The sequence below is a fragment of the Ambystoma mexicanum genome, chromosome 3p, assembly GCF_040938575.1.
Source record: "Ambystoma mexicanum isolate Mex_15411 chromosome 3p, UKY_AmexF1_1, whole genome shotgun sequence".
Lineage (NCBI taxonomy): Eukaryota > Metazoa > Chordata > Amphibia > Caudata > Ambystomatidae > Ambystoma > Ambystoma mexicanum.
In genome coordinates, this window is record NC_090925.1 from 97,296,042 (window position 1) to 97,311,010 (window position 14,969).

Sequence of the window (14,969 nt, forward strand, 5' to 3'; positions counted from 1 at the left end):
ATGAGCAATATTTCACCATAGTAATGGAACTTTTAAGACATCGAGATAATTGCAAACCTTTTTATAGGAACCCTACACCAAGTATCAAGCAAACAATATTAGAAAGCTCACAGTTTGGCCATGATAGAAAATGGATCTCAGAGGAAGAATTTTACTTTTTTAACAACCCAGAAGGCACAACTTGCCTTTTCTACTTGATCCTCAAAATCATAAAAACTCAAAAAACCCACCTGTTCACCCAATAGTTTCAGGATGTGGATCCATACTTGAACCAGTTATCAAATGTATTATATTGATAACTTCCTGAAACCTATCAGCATGTTGGCAAGACCATATTTGTGGGACACAATGGCAACAATCAGCTGTTTTGAGGGTGAGCCATTTAACCCTAGGGAAGAATTGCTCATAATCATGGGTATTACTGCACTATACACAAGCATTCCACAGAAACAGGCACTTGAATGCGTCTGACTCCAATTGACACTGTCCTGCATGAAGCATTAACTAAACATTTATTTAAATTTGACAACAAATTCTACCAACAGGCGAATGGCACAACAATGGGGGCAACATTGGCCCCAAATCTCACCATGATCTACATGGTCTGCTTTGAGGAAAAGTACATCTACTCAGCAGACAACCCATTTGTGCACAAAATCCACAAATGTAGGTGATTCATTGACGACATTATCTTTATCTCGAGAGGCAGTGCGGCCGAACTGGATTGATTTTGGAGAAACCCAGATTAAATTCAAACTCAGCTGGAATGAGAAAGTACTTCACTTTCTAGATTTGAGCATTGGGACAAAGAATGGCAAGCTGAAATGCACCCTGTTTAAAAAACCCACTGATAGAAACATTCTGCTAGACTACAGAAGCTACCACCGACAACCGGTAAAACAAAATCTTACTTTTAATGATTATTTGAGAGTATGCAGAAATTGTACTTTTCTAACCAATTAACATGCACTGCAGAACCCCTTATCGAGAGGCTGAAAGCAAAAGGCTATGGTAACCGATTGCTAAACCACTCACAGAAAAGAGTGAGGTTCATCCCTTAATGAATACTTCTGACACCAAAGTCAAAATCAATGGAGAATGACCAAACAAAAATGACTTGTGTGACAATTTACAGCCAAAACACCCTCAAGCTGGGGTCACACTTCAAACAAGATTGCCCACTGGTTACATTGGCATTACCAGGCGAACCACTGCCCAGAATGGCCTTCAAAAGGTCTACAAGTCTTAAGGAATATCTTACTCATGCTCACTTTCAAATGAAATCTGTGAAAGCTACACTCTGAAACCTTAGACAAATCATGGGCCACCATCCTTGTGGAACCTGCACAGCGTGTAGGTTCACTTGCCAAATAACATCATTCATAGTAGAAGTACTTCCTTGGGAACTTAAATAATTTACCAATTGCAAGACATCAAACGCAATCTATTGTATACAATGACCATGTTGTTATGTTATGTTATGTTACTTGCCATTTATATAGCACTCTACATATCATTGGTATGACCTCAAAGCGCTGGTAGGTTGAACACCCTCGGGAAGCGTAGTTCTGGTCAGTAGAGAGAGATAGTGTTGTAGGGTACGTGGGTGCACCAGCTATGTGTGCAGCTGATTTCATTACCGGATGGTAGCTGCATCATAGCGTTAGGTGTGGTGCTGAAGAAATCAGTTGGATGTGTGCAGTCTGGTGGGTGGACACCGAGACTGGGGTCTGGCTGCGTTAGGCCTGAAGGACGCATATGTGAGCATCTAGGCCGGAATGTAGCTGTGTTTTATTAGGGTGATCAGGTGTTCATGGGGTCGTATTCGTATGTGAACAGCTAGGTGGAATTAATCAGGGGTATAGCTGTGTTCTAGTTGAATGATGGTGTATAGTAGAGAGTAAGTGTAGTGATGTGGGTGACACACGGACACATAGAGAACATGGGGTTGGGCTTACGGCAACAGGAGGGGGGATACGGATATATAGTAACAGCATGGGGAACAGAAAAGCAGTGCACACAGTGATACACATGTGAGGCATGTTAACATTTACATTTGCATTTCTATCCAGATGTGATTTAGGCTAATGTTCACAGTTCCACCCAAGTGTGGGACATGCCAACATTTGCATTTCCATCTAGAAGCGACTCTGGCCAACAATCAGTGCGGTACTGATTACGTTCACAATCTAGTATAAGTCAGGGACAGTCTAATGTTCACAATTCCAACTAAGTGCGGAAGTCGCATTGCTAACATTCAGAATCCCATCCGGGTCTGGTGCAGGCCAACGCTCACAAATCTACTAAGTGCAGCATTGCTAACATTCACAATTCTATCTATAAGTGACGCAAGATACTGTTTACAAATCTAACTAAGTACAGCATTGCTAACATTTACAATCTAGTATGGGTCTGGGGCAGGCCAATGTTCATGATTCTAACTAAGTGAGGAAGTGTGGCATTGCAAACATTCACAATCATGTCTGGGTATGGCGCAGGCTAATGTTCACAAGTCTACTAAGTGTGGCATTGCTAACATTCACAATCCTATCTGGAAGTGACGCAGGCCACTGTTCACAAGTCTAGCTAGGTGTGGCATTGCTAACATTCACAATCTAGTATGGGTCTGGGCCAGGCTAATGTTGACAATTCTAACGAAGTGTGGCATTGCTAACATTCACAATCCTGTCTGGGTCCGGTGCGGGCTAATGTTCACAATTCTAACCAAGTGCGGCATTGCTAACTCCACAATCTAGTATGGGTCTGGGCCGGCTAATGTTGACAATTCTAACAAAGTGTGGCATTGCTAACATTCACAATCCTGTCTGGGTTCGGCGCGGTGCTAATGTTCACAATTCTAACCAAGTGCAGCATTGCTAACATTCCCAATCCTATCTAGAGATGACGCCGGCCAACATTCACAGTTCAACAAAGTATGGCATTGCTAACAATTACAATCCTGTCTGGTTTGGCGTAGGCTAATGTTCACAATTCCAACTGAGTGTGGCATTGCTAACAATCACAATCCTGTCTGGGCTTGGCGTAGGCTAATGTTCACAAATCTAATAGTGCGGCATTGCTGGCATTGACAACCCTAACAAGAAGTGACACTGTTCACAAGTCTAGCTAGGTGTAGCATTGCTAACATTCCCAATATAGTATGAGTCTGGGGCAGGCTTATGTTCACAATTCTAACCAAGTGCAGCATTGCTAACACGCACAATCTAGTATGGGTCTAGACAGGCTAATGTTGACAATTCTAACGAAGTGTGGCATTGCTAACATTCACAATCCTATCCATAAGCGATGCAGGCCACCGCCCACAATCTAACCAAGTGTTAACAAATCTAGCAGCATTGCTCACATTCATAGTTCTGAGGTAAGGTAATGTTGAGTGGCAGGGTTTTTGGGAGTAGAGTAATTGGACTACTCCGCGCCCATGCCATTCTTACTTTTGGGTTGCTGCTGGTTGAAGGCTGGTCGCAGGCTTCACTGGCATCCACTGCGGACACCTGCTGACACTTTCTGGAGCTGCCTCTGTTGGAGCCGCCCTTTGCCTTGGGGGCTGCACAGGGTCAGTGATGACCATCCAGAGGTCCAATCAGGGGAGGTGGGTGGGCTAGAGAGGCGGCGCACGACTGGTAAATGGGAGGCGGGCTCAGGGAGGGAGCCTGCTAGCTGTGCGTGTGGCCCTGCAGGGCCTCGAAATCGGGCAGAATTTTGAAATATGGAGGCCCACAGGGGTCTGTGGCCTCGGCACTCAACGGGGCATCAGCAGAAGAATGGACAATGCTTGTGCAGTGCGGGTCTGTAGGCCCGGCTGCGACGGCAATAAGCACCAATCACGTGCGGGGGAGGGATGGGGCTGGGAGGTGGAAAAAATGAGGAAGTTGGAAGCAGGCTCAGGGGGGGAGCGTGCTAGCTGTGGAATTTGGAAATATGGAGGCCCAGAGGGGTCTGGGGCCTTTGCACTCACCGGGGGCACCAGCAGAAGAATTTGGCAAAAAATACATTGGTCATACAACCAGACCTTTACACATGAGAATTGGGGATTATTGATCTTGAGAAAGATGTAGAACGGCACCTCTGGTGGAACGCTTCATCTCACATCAACACACACCACATTCCCTAATATGGTGGGTATTAGACATTCGGAAAAATTCTTCTAAAAGCACCAGGGCGCTGTTACATAAAGAGTCCTGGTGGATCCACAAACTGGGCTCTCATATCACAGGATTAAATGAAGAACTTAAGTTCCCTTAACTTACCAATCAAACCTTTGGACTCTTCCGATTAAACAAACAACCAAAGATTCCCATCAAAAAATTGCCAGAGATTCCTAGAAACCACACACATCGCAAGGAAATTGAGGATCAGGCATGACATCTCTATAGGTGGCTCTTTAAATGCCAAAGTCATGAATATTGAGGAGCAAAGGAGTCTGCTCTCGTTATATTATACTATAAATACATATATATCTTTCTTCAAAACATATAGCCAGACTTGAAAGGAAAGAGGATTGGTGCACTCTGAATAACGTTTAGCACTGACACACATTGTGTCAGAATTCCCATCACCGAGAAACAGGAGGGCATCCAACAGTAAGAACCAGAAAGAAATGACAAAATGCATAGGCTTAATTGGGGACCCAGCAACATGACAAAAGCCACGTTCAATCTAGGACAGAACAATGGCCCATGAAACAGAAATGCAAAAAGTCCATACAATTGCGGATTCATATAGTGGCGACTTAATGATACTCTGGCAGAAGAATTAAAGAGATTTGGAGCAATTCATATAACAGTGTTTCCAGCTGCACAATGTGGCTGAATTAGGAAAAGGCTGAGCAATATTGGTATCCTATTAACGGGAAACGCTGCGTGGCTCAACAAGGAGTGCAAGTGAGTTGAGAACTGGGTTTTCCAGCAACAGCAATGCAGTATCCTATGTAAAGGAACATAGGATGCCTTGGCAACTTGCAAGCAAAATGGAGGCATGCCAGTGAAAAAATGTCAATGGTAAGTAATCTGCTATCGGCAGTGGCTATGAGAATAGGATGACGAGACAATGGATTAGAATGCCGCACTCACACATAACTTCCCTCTCTGCAGTGATCACAGGAACAAGGAGTCTGTAAGTGAAAGACCACTGTCAGGGCTTCCTCTATGAACACACAATCCAGCCTTACCCAGGCAACGACATGGCTCCAGCTTTAAACAACAGCGACTAAACGGTACTGTTAGTAATTGCCAATGTTGCAGCATCACAAACATCTAGTAAAGCGGTAGGAGCATAGTTGTAAAATAAGGCTGTGCATTCAAACACTCTGGGCCTCATCACAAGTTTGGTGGTATCTGGGCATAATTACCACTGAGAGGTATTAGCATTACCGCCAAGAGTCATGGCACAACCAGCGCCATATAATGAGTTGACGGGCATGTGCACATGGCCCCAGCATTAAAGCTAATACTGCTCTGCAGTAATAGAGGCTGGAAACCTGCAAACCCAGCGAACATAGCGCTAGCGTTGACAGCAACCCACAACACATGCTAATAGCACACACTAATACCACCACTGGAAATTGTGGGATGCATCAACCCACTCATCCAAGCCCTGCAACATCACTGGGCATTGCTGGCAGCAGAGACATCAGAATGGCCACTGGAAAGCATGCTGCTCGCTCAAAATCACCAGAAAATGCGCCGTGAAAACCTGAAAAACAGGCCACCATCCACCTTTGCCTATCTTAGTGAGCACAGGAGGCCACTGCCGAAAACCACCATTGGGCCACCCACAAAGTAGCCTGAAACCACTTGGAAATAGCAATGCTGATTGCAAAAGAAACAGAGCTAGTTTCCAAAAAAGTCTGTTTTCTTGATTGTCAAAAATTGCTAAAATCATGGCTCACAAAACCACCAAAAAGATCCAACCTTCTTGTTGGGTGTTCCACATTACTCTACTGCTCTACTGCAAGAATCCACATCAATACAATATCAGCAAAGAATCATATGCTATTAGAGCAACATCCCCTTTTAAAGATACTGATGGAAAGACAGCTGTCAACATTGGGTGTAGTACCGGTGCTCACCTCTACCAGAAAGCCGGTGTTTTAACCAGTTCTTTGTAAAGTTGGAACCCCAAACTATGCCAAATAAATACTTGCTAAGGGGTAGAGACAATGTAAAACTATATTCTGAAATAACTTGAAGGAAGCAATTGTTTAATGTATGTATTAAAAATGTGGGTTATATTGTAAGAAAAGACAAATTGTAGACATTGGTTGCAGAGTTAAAAAGTTTCCCACACTGGGATCAAACAGATTCCACACCTTTTCCCTGGACAAAAGAAGCTTCCTTCTGCCCTTGGCCAAGAGATTGGCAGACTGGTGTGACCAGGAACTAGCCAAGGCACCCTGGCATGTTGCTCTCAGTCAAGACAATGGGGGTTTTGGGATGAATAGGAATATGCTGATTTGGTTGTGACTGGTCAACAACTGCTCTGGGAGAAACAAGACATGTGACCCTCTGAGTCAGCCAGCTCTGGGGGCGGAGACAAAGCATTGTGGATTCAGGTAGCCCAGCAAATAGATGTTTTATAGAATTGCGTATAACAAAGTGTACCAAGCTGCCAAAAATATGAAACTTTGGGATTCTTAAAATGAAAAATTCACTCACAATTTAAGACTAAGCTGGACGCTGTGTGATGTTCTGAGACCAAACCCCGGAATGTATTAATATCACAGCTGCAGTGTTGTTGCTATGAACATAAGAACTTACAGTAATATGCCCAGGGAGGATGTGCATGCATGTATCAAATTTGGTGCAGAACCAATATTAGGAAACCCACCAAAAGTGCAAATAAGTTGTCATTTCTGAACTAAAGCTCTTAGGAAGATCAGAGTTGGACAAGGATGTAACTTAAGTAATTTGTGATGTGTATATGTATTATGAACAAGTTGTGCACCTTGGAAATATGTTTGTTATGAAAAATTGATTTTCTAAGTAAAAGCAAAGGCGAGTTTCTTCCCTAGATTGTAAATGGCAGCATCATGATGACACCTCATGACACGCTGATCCTTTCTCCAGTCAGGGGATAGGAAATCCTCTAACCTATCAAATCCTTAGAGGGTTGGGCATAGAGAATCAGCCTACCCACCCACTTTGGAAACCCATAAATAGAGACTGCTTAGGACAGATAAAACAGACTCTTTTCCACTACTCACCGATTCTTGCGAAGCACTCAGCCAGACCAGATCCAGACAATATCCAGACAGAGACTCCAGACTCCAGATCTAGATCCAGAGACCAGAACTCTAGAACCCAAACTCTAGAACCTTGAAGCAGGGCCTAAACCAAAAGCTGAATCCTTTTCAGCAGGCTTCAGAATATTTTGCAAACCTGATTCTCACATTCAACAGCCGGGCTGAGCTGTCTGCTTCTAGCTAAGAACCCTGTGCTAGAACCGAGGTCCAGACCCAGAAAGCAGTGCTGTAATCCAAGACCCGTCAGATCCAGTTCAAGAGGCCGCAGACCGCTGTGCAGTGCTGAACGCAGAACTCAGAGGGCCTGAGACCTGTCCGGTGGCAAGAGTGAAGCCAAACCCCTTGACCAGATCTTTGACGAGGCCCATTCCATTCCAAAGCTAGGAGTGAGTATCTAGTCTAGAACTGTCCATAACCAATCTCTTAGTTTAAAGTAATCCTCTTCCATCCATTTCAACCTGTCCAGAACTGCATTATAGAATCTTGTGTCCATCCTGTTGATTCCAAATCTGTAACGCCCAATCTATAATTTGAAATCTTGACTTTATTTCTGAAAATCTACCTTGACAAAAATTTCTGTAACTTTTGAACCACACGTCCTAGAAGCAAAATTTAACTGTCATTTTAAAGCTAAGAGCCTAAGCTTTCCAACAAACGATCTCATAATAGTTTTTCCCTAATCGCGATTTACGCACGGGGAAAAATTGCCACAAATTGCAATTTGGCTCAATTTCATTTTCTGTCAAAATAGCTGTTTCTTGTTATCAATTGCTGAAATTCGTTTTCAATCTGATAATCATTCATGAATCATTGCTAGTGTTGACCTGAACCAATCGAAACAAACTATCACTTATCCTGAATATCCTTTAGTGAATTAAAATCCATTTAGCAGATTTTCCCATCCTTTGACCTGTGTTTTAAAATCAAACCTGTTTTCTCTAAGCTTGCTGAGGGGAACTGGAATTGAACTGCATTCTTGATTGTATTCCTGAAACCTGTGTGCCCTCATTTCCATCTCTTCATATTGCATAAGGGGGGAGTGAGTAGTCACAGGGGAAAAAGTGACCATATTATCTTTTGATTGAAATCATATCAAGTTTATTTCTGTGTTGCATTCTTTCCATGTATTGCATTTCCTTAAATTACATAAAGTATTCTCTGCTACAGTGTCCTCCATATTCATACTCCTAAGAGATTAAAGAGAGTGTTAATTTTGTAATATTACCCATTGTTGATTACGTCCATATTCATAAGCGTGCTATTCAGATATTATTTTGTTCATAAAAGTGTGATATATATATTGTTTAATTCTTGCAAAACAAACCTACTTCTTGGCTCAGTGAGGTCAGGGGGATTCAAAGAGAGGAGTGTTATATAAGGGTTCATCATCCAGATTTAAAGAACTTTGACATAAAAATATATAAATAAGGGCTTCCATTGGGCATCCCAGACTAGGCATTGACTTATTTGGTGTGCTGCATTGAAGTCACTTACAAAATACATCATCGCCGGAATAGGAAACAAAGTAGCAGCCATTTTGGAAATCACAATCCACCGTAATCAGAGACCCTGGAAGCCATCCACTGAAACAGATCAATGAAAATGTCCCAGGAGCGTGTCAGGGACAAGTCTGGCCTGGATAGACTGCGCAAGCCCAAGTTCTCAGACACTGAAATGGCAATACTTGTGGAGGAGGTGATTGTGCACCAGGAAGAACTATATGGGCCCCAAACAAGAAGACAGGGTCCCAGCGGTGTAACAGGATCTGGGCGGAGATCAGTGAAAAGGTCACTGTAGCGGGCCATGTACCCAGGGATAGCGAGGACTGCCGTAAAAGATTCAACGTGGGTGCAGTGTGTGGAGGCAACCACAGGCACCCAAGGCAGCACCCATGTGCCAGTGCACCTAGGCCATCTCTGTGAGCCAGAGTCATGGGGGGGCAGCCAATGGACACATGCAAGCACCATGCAACACACAGCCATGGCGGGGGTACAGCATTGTGCAATTGCCAGGTGGGTGTGTGTAGTACCAGCGCCCCCACTCAGTGCGGCAGGCCTGCTGGGCCTGTGTATCATACACATTAAAGACATGGAATGGCTAGGTCAACAATGCCCCCTGCCATGCCACCACAGGAAATATAAATTTCACAGTGTGTCCCCCTCATGTACCAGGCCCCAGTAACACCCACCCATTGAAAAAAGCACCAGGCCAGCCACAAGCATGAGTCAAACTGCTCTGTGCAACTCCCTTAGTAAGTACTGAAATGCATGAAAAAATATGTAAGGGACTGCATCCCCACACCATACCCTATGTTGCCTAAAGGCACGCAGGCATCAAAGAAGGACTATGTGGATGACAAGGAATCAGGGCCATCCCAACGTGTGCCCAGCCACACCTCCACCAGCACCACCACCCCGTGATGGGTCCGGCATGACACACCAGGGCAGAGAACCCACCCCACAGGAGAATTGTCACACCACCATGACAGCCCCAAGCCACTAGGGCCTCACCACCAAGCCCGTCCCAAGCCACCAGGGCCTCACCATCAAGCTAGTCCCACAGCACCAGGGCTGACTTGGATGATGAAGTGGAAGTGACCACAAGTGCAACCACCCCAGAGGAGGGAGGGTCACCCGGCGATGAGAAGCAGACTGCATCTGCCCTGACACAGGTACGCAGTCCAGTGCAGGAAATTGGCACTCCTGAAGGGACCCCTGACCGTGTGGATATGTACAGCTCAAGTGCACAGGGTTGGGAATGCCACCTCCGCACATGCACATCGGTGGCGGATGAGGACACTCCATCGTATGCCTCCTCTACGGGCAGCCCCTCCATCCACAGCAGCCCCATAAGAGAGTGCAGCCCCTCAATCTACAGCAGCCCCACAAGACAGTGCAGCCCTGCCCGGGCCACAGCAACAGGTCCCTCAAACACTGTCATGATGCCGCTTGGCGTCATAGAGGCACACCAGAGGAAGATCGAGGGCATGGCCAGCGCACACAACCGACACATCAAGGCCATCAGTCGTGCAATTAGGTGTGCGGCCAGAAGCATGGCTCATGACAATACTTCGCGCATATGGCCGTGGAGGCATGCACTGTGGCCCTCATTGGGTTTGCCCAGCGAGTCATTGAATTGTGCGATGGACAATCTGCACATGCATAACAGATGTGGGAGTCAAACAATCTGCTCTGTCTGCAGCTGCAGTTGGCTACATCTGTGTCATCTACCTCCACCACCCCCACACAGGGGTCCCAACAGGGGTCACCCAGGTGGAGGTCACAGTGTCAGTTGCAACACCGTTCACTTGATGCTGGTGCATGTGGGAAGCGTCCATGTCCCAGTTAGATGGACACTGCACTGTTGGCCTGAGGGCTGGACACATGGACCCATTGGCACTGGATGGGGGGAGTGGGTCTGTGTGCTGGGGAGCTGATGATGGGTAGGGGATGGGGGGTCTGTGTGCTGGGGAGTTGGTGTTGGATGGGGCAAAGGGGTTAGTTTCATATTCATTAAAGCTCATTAAAACCTGAGAAAATGCAAGGACAATCATGATTGTGTACAAGTGCCCTTTATTTTACGTGTGCAGGTATTGGTATGTGCACATTCACCATTCTATAACAACATTTTGTCTATCAGCACCTGTCTGGCCAACCTCCCCTCCCTCACCCCATCCCTGTGTGCAAGAGCACTGGCCCTGGCCACATGCTCTCCATCACTGTCATTCCCTGGGGGTTGCCTGTCTGCGTCGGGGAATAGATGGTACATTCCTCTTGATGCAGCTGTTGTGCAGCATGACACAAGTGAGGACAATCTTCCAGACCTTGGTCGGTGAATATATGTGTGTCCCTCCAGTATGGTCCAGGCACCTGAATCGTGCCTTCAATAGGCCAAAGGTCTGTTAGATACAGATGCGTGTCCTACTGTGGGCATGGTTGTATGCTTGCTCTGCAGGTTGGACTACTGTAACAGCCTCTTTCTAAATCTGCCTTCCTCCACTCTCCGCCCTTTACAACAAATCCAGAACAGGACTGTGAGACTTGTCCTTGGCCTCAAGCCCTGGGATCGTATCTCTCCAGCTCTGAAATCCCTTCATTGGCTCCCAGTGGATGCAAGGATTACATTTTAAACTCTCTGCTTTGTCCACAAGGCTTTCTGGGGCCTGGGTCCAAAATACCTTCAACTATCCCTCCGTAAATACCTCCCTCTCGAGCCCTTCACTCCTCTACCTCTAACTCCCTCAGGGTCTGTCGTTTCTCAAAGAAACTCATCTTCGGCTGGGGGAAACTTGCGGAGAACCATCTACGGTTCCGGAAGCTCCTCAAGTCCTTCCTCTTCGCTTCTGCCTTTGCCCCGCTTCTCCCCTGCTGATCTGCTTTCTCCCTCAGCACTGTGTACCTGGCCACCCTCTGCCCTTTCGGGTCCACGTACCTGCTCACACTTCCACCCTCCTGCACTGCCTCCGGGCCACCCCTTGCACGGGGGCCTGTATCTGTACCCATACAGTCCCCCACCCACTCTTCTTCTGCACTTATCAGATACACTGTATCCGACTAACCTAGCACTTTGCCACCTACCAGCTACACTACCACTGTTTATCACCTTATTTATTCATTTCCCTCCTATGCTCTGCACTTTCCAATTCCTCCCCCCTTCTATGCACTTTCCCCCTTTTCCTTTCCCCATGCACTTGCACGTTCTCAATGTCACTGGGCCTGGTAAGATCGTTGTTTTTGTTTTCTCCCCTGTTTCCCTCCCTTTGCCTGGTCGCGCTCTGGAATACCTGTGTATGCGTGCAATATAAATAAATATCAATTATGATTTTGGTTTTCAGGTATGTTAATGTGCACTCATGGGTCACTCTCTCCGGGATGTTGATGTCTGTTTTTGCTACTGATCATCAACAGTGCTTTAGGGGATAGGGAGTGTGTTCCTCTCATTTTTCCATTCCTGTGCGGTTCCCTGGGTGGAATTGCTCTTGGGTGTCAGGGTGTGGATCAGCACTGCAGCACAGACAAGGTGCATTCTGGTTGTTGTGGTCTCAAGTGTTGTAGTGTTTGCAGCAGTGTGTTTCCATCACCTTGTGTGGGTCCAGGTGTTGTGGCCGTTTGCAGGTGCACATGGTACTGGTGCTGTGCTGGTGCTGGCTGTGGCTCCTGGTGGCATGCAAGGCTTTCTGTGGCTATTCCCCCCCTTCATTTCTTGTGCTTTGACATGCATTTCTGGCAGGGTTTCTACTCACCCACTATCCATGTGCGTTGTTCTCTGTGCCTCTCCATGTAGGCCGGCAGTGTGCTGTTGCCCAGCACCATTGAGTTGTGGGTGGTTCCAAGATAGCGGGCGCAGCAGTGGCTGTTGATGAGGTCAGGCCCACAAGTAATCTGGACATTCATTGAATGGAAATGTTTTCGATTCCGGTACGCTGCCTCATTGGCCTGGGGTTCACCCAGTGCAACATGTGTGCATCCCAGGGCTGCAATTACGTTGGGCAATTGTGCGATCCCATACAATTGTGCATTCAGTTCATTCACCTGTGCCTGGGTGGTGGGCAGTGCCATATGATAGTTCATGTGGCGCAGCAGTGCATCCAGCACCTGCCCCAGGACTGCACTAAATGTGGCCTGGGCCATGCCATGTATCATTGCTACTGAGTGCTGAAAGGTGCAGTACAGGAGGACTGCCACCAGCTTGACGATGGGGGCACAGCGGTGCATATGGCAATCCTGCTCCCAATGTCCCTTTCAATTGTGACCAGCCACTGGGTGATGGAAGCCCTGTCCAGCCTGTACTATGCTACCAACTACTGGCCATCAGTCAGGGTCCACTGTGATGGCCTGACCTTGGGGATGGCTGAATGCCTTGCTAGGGATAGTCTTCTCCTGCTCCTCCTATTCCCCCACACACACCCCTGTGCTCCCTGTGCGCTGGGCTTGTTGTCACGTCTCTGTAGCTCCCGGCGCTGCATGTGGCTATCGATGTCAAAGCTCCCTGCAACAAATGGCATCATGGTGTTGGGAAGCTTGTATGGGGCCTGGGTGGGTCTTTTGTAGCCCTCTGGTGTGCATTGTTTGATCATGCAGCATTATTCCTGTCACCTGGGATCATTTACCTCCAGCAGGCAGCTGGGGGTATTTCCAGCGGCATTAGCGCCAGTTTTTCGGCGCTAGTAGCACCTGTACTGTACTTGTGTTAGGCCTATAATAGCGCTGTGTGTTGTGGGCGCTAGTACAGCCGGGTGTAATAGACTGAAGTCTGCTTTTGTGTGGACTACAGGAGGCTCCATTCTGGCACGAAGACAGATTCTCACCTCTTTCCTCGGGCAGATGAGATAATTGACAAGCTCGGCTTTGCCAAGTACATGAGTACCTTTGACCTCACGGCAGGGTACTGGCAGGTCGGCTTGACAGACAGAGCGAGAGGTCAGCATTTTAAAAAACAGAAGGACATTATCAGTTCACTGTTATGCCCTTTGGATTGAAGAATGCCCCTGCCACTTTTCAGAGGATGGTCAACCAATTTATGTCTGGCCTGCAAATGTTCAGTGTCGCCTATTTAGACAACATTGCTGTGTTGAGCCACACCTGGGAGGACCACATATCCCACCTGAAACAAGTGCTTCAGGCTCTGCAGAATGCAGGTCCGACTATCAAGGCCACGAAGTGTCCGACAGCACAAGGCACAGTGACTTACCTAGGCCACCTGGTCAGTGGAGGTAAGAAACAACCTCTTGAAGTACAGGATGTGAAGGATTGGAACATCCCCACCACACAGACACATGTGAGAGCGTTCCTAGGCCTCACTGTGTGCTACCGGTCGTTCGTCAAGGGGTATGGGACCATTGCCATGTGTGATGAATCCTGCAGAGTCCTCACAAAGACCCGGCTTAAAGTCTCCTCCATGCCGGCCAGGGAAAGGCAAACTCAGTATTTATATTCAACCGAGGAATACATGTCAATGATAGCAAAGTCTGTAATGGCTTGATGTCAGAGAGTGCTTTTTACTTCCCAAGTTGAACATCCTAATATCGGTGAAAACATTCACAGGCCGCTAGGCTTTGGAAGAAATTAAAACCCTTTTAAATACAGGGAGACTCATAAAAGTGGATGCTCCCCTGCACCACAAGGTAAAAGTAAAGAAAAGTCTAAACACAATACCAATTTAGACTGCAAACAAATGAGCAGGAAAATAACATTCCCATTAGAAAAATTGATTTTTGTATTATGGACTCCAAGTCCCATAATCCCCAAGGTATTGGGACGAAGAAGAGCGCTGAAGAGGAACAAAACTGCAAAGTGCAGCTTGTTAATGGGAATGACCCACACCTGAGCAAGACTGGGAGGCTTAAAAGGCCACCTCAGGTGCAGTCCATGAGAATGAAGGAGTGGAGCAGTAGTCGTAAGTGGAGGAGTTGTAAACTCTCCACGTAGGCAGCAAAAGCAGAAAATGGAAGACAGAGAAGATGCCGGGACCACTGTCGAGTGTCGAGCGGTAGCCGGTCCAGAGAGGGTTGGTTCTTAACCTCCAGAAGCCTTAATTGCAGAGAATGCGCAGCGGGAAGTGTCGGAGAAGGAAGGTTGCCCCGTGGAGATCTGGACTTCAGACGCTGCGCAGCGGGAAGCAAAGGTTCAAAAAGCTTTCCCCTTAACAAGGCTGTTTTCGTTGGCAGGCAAGCACCGTAGAGCTTTCTGACCTGTGGAAGCTCTGTGTT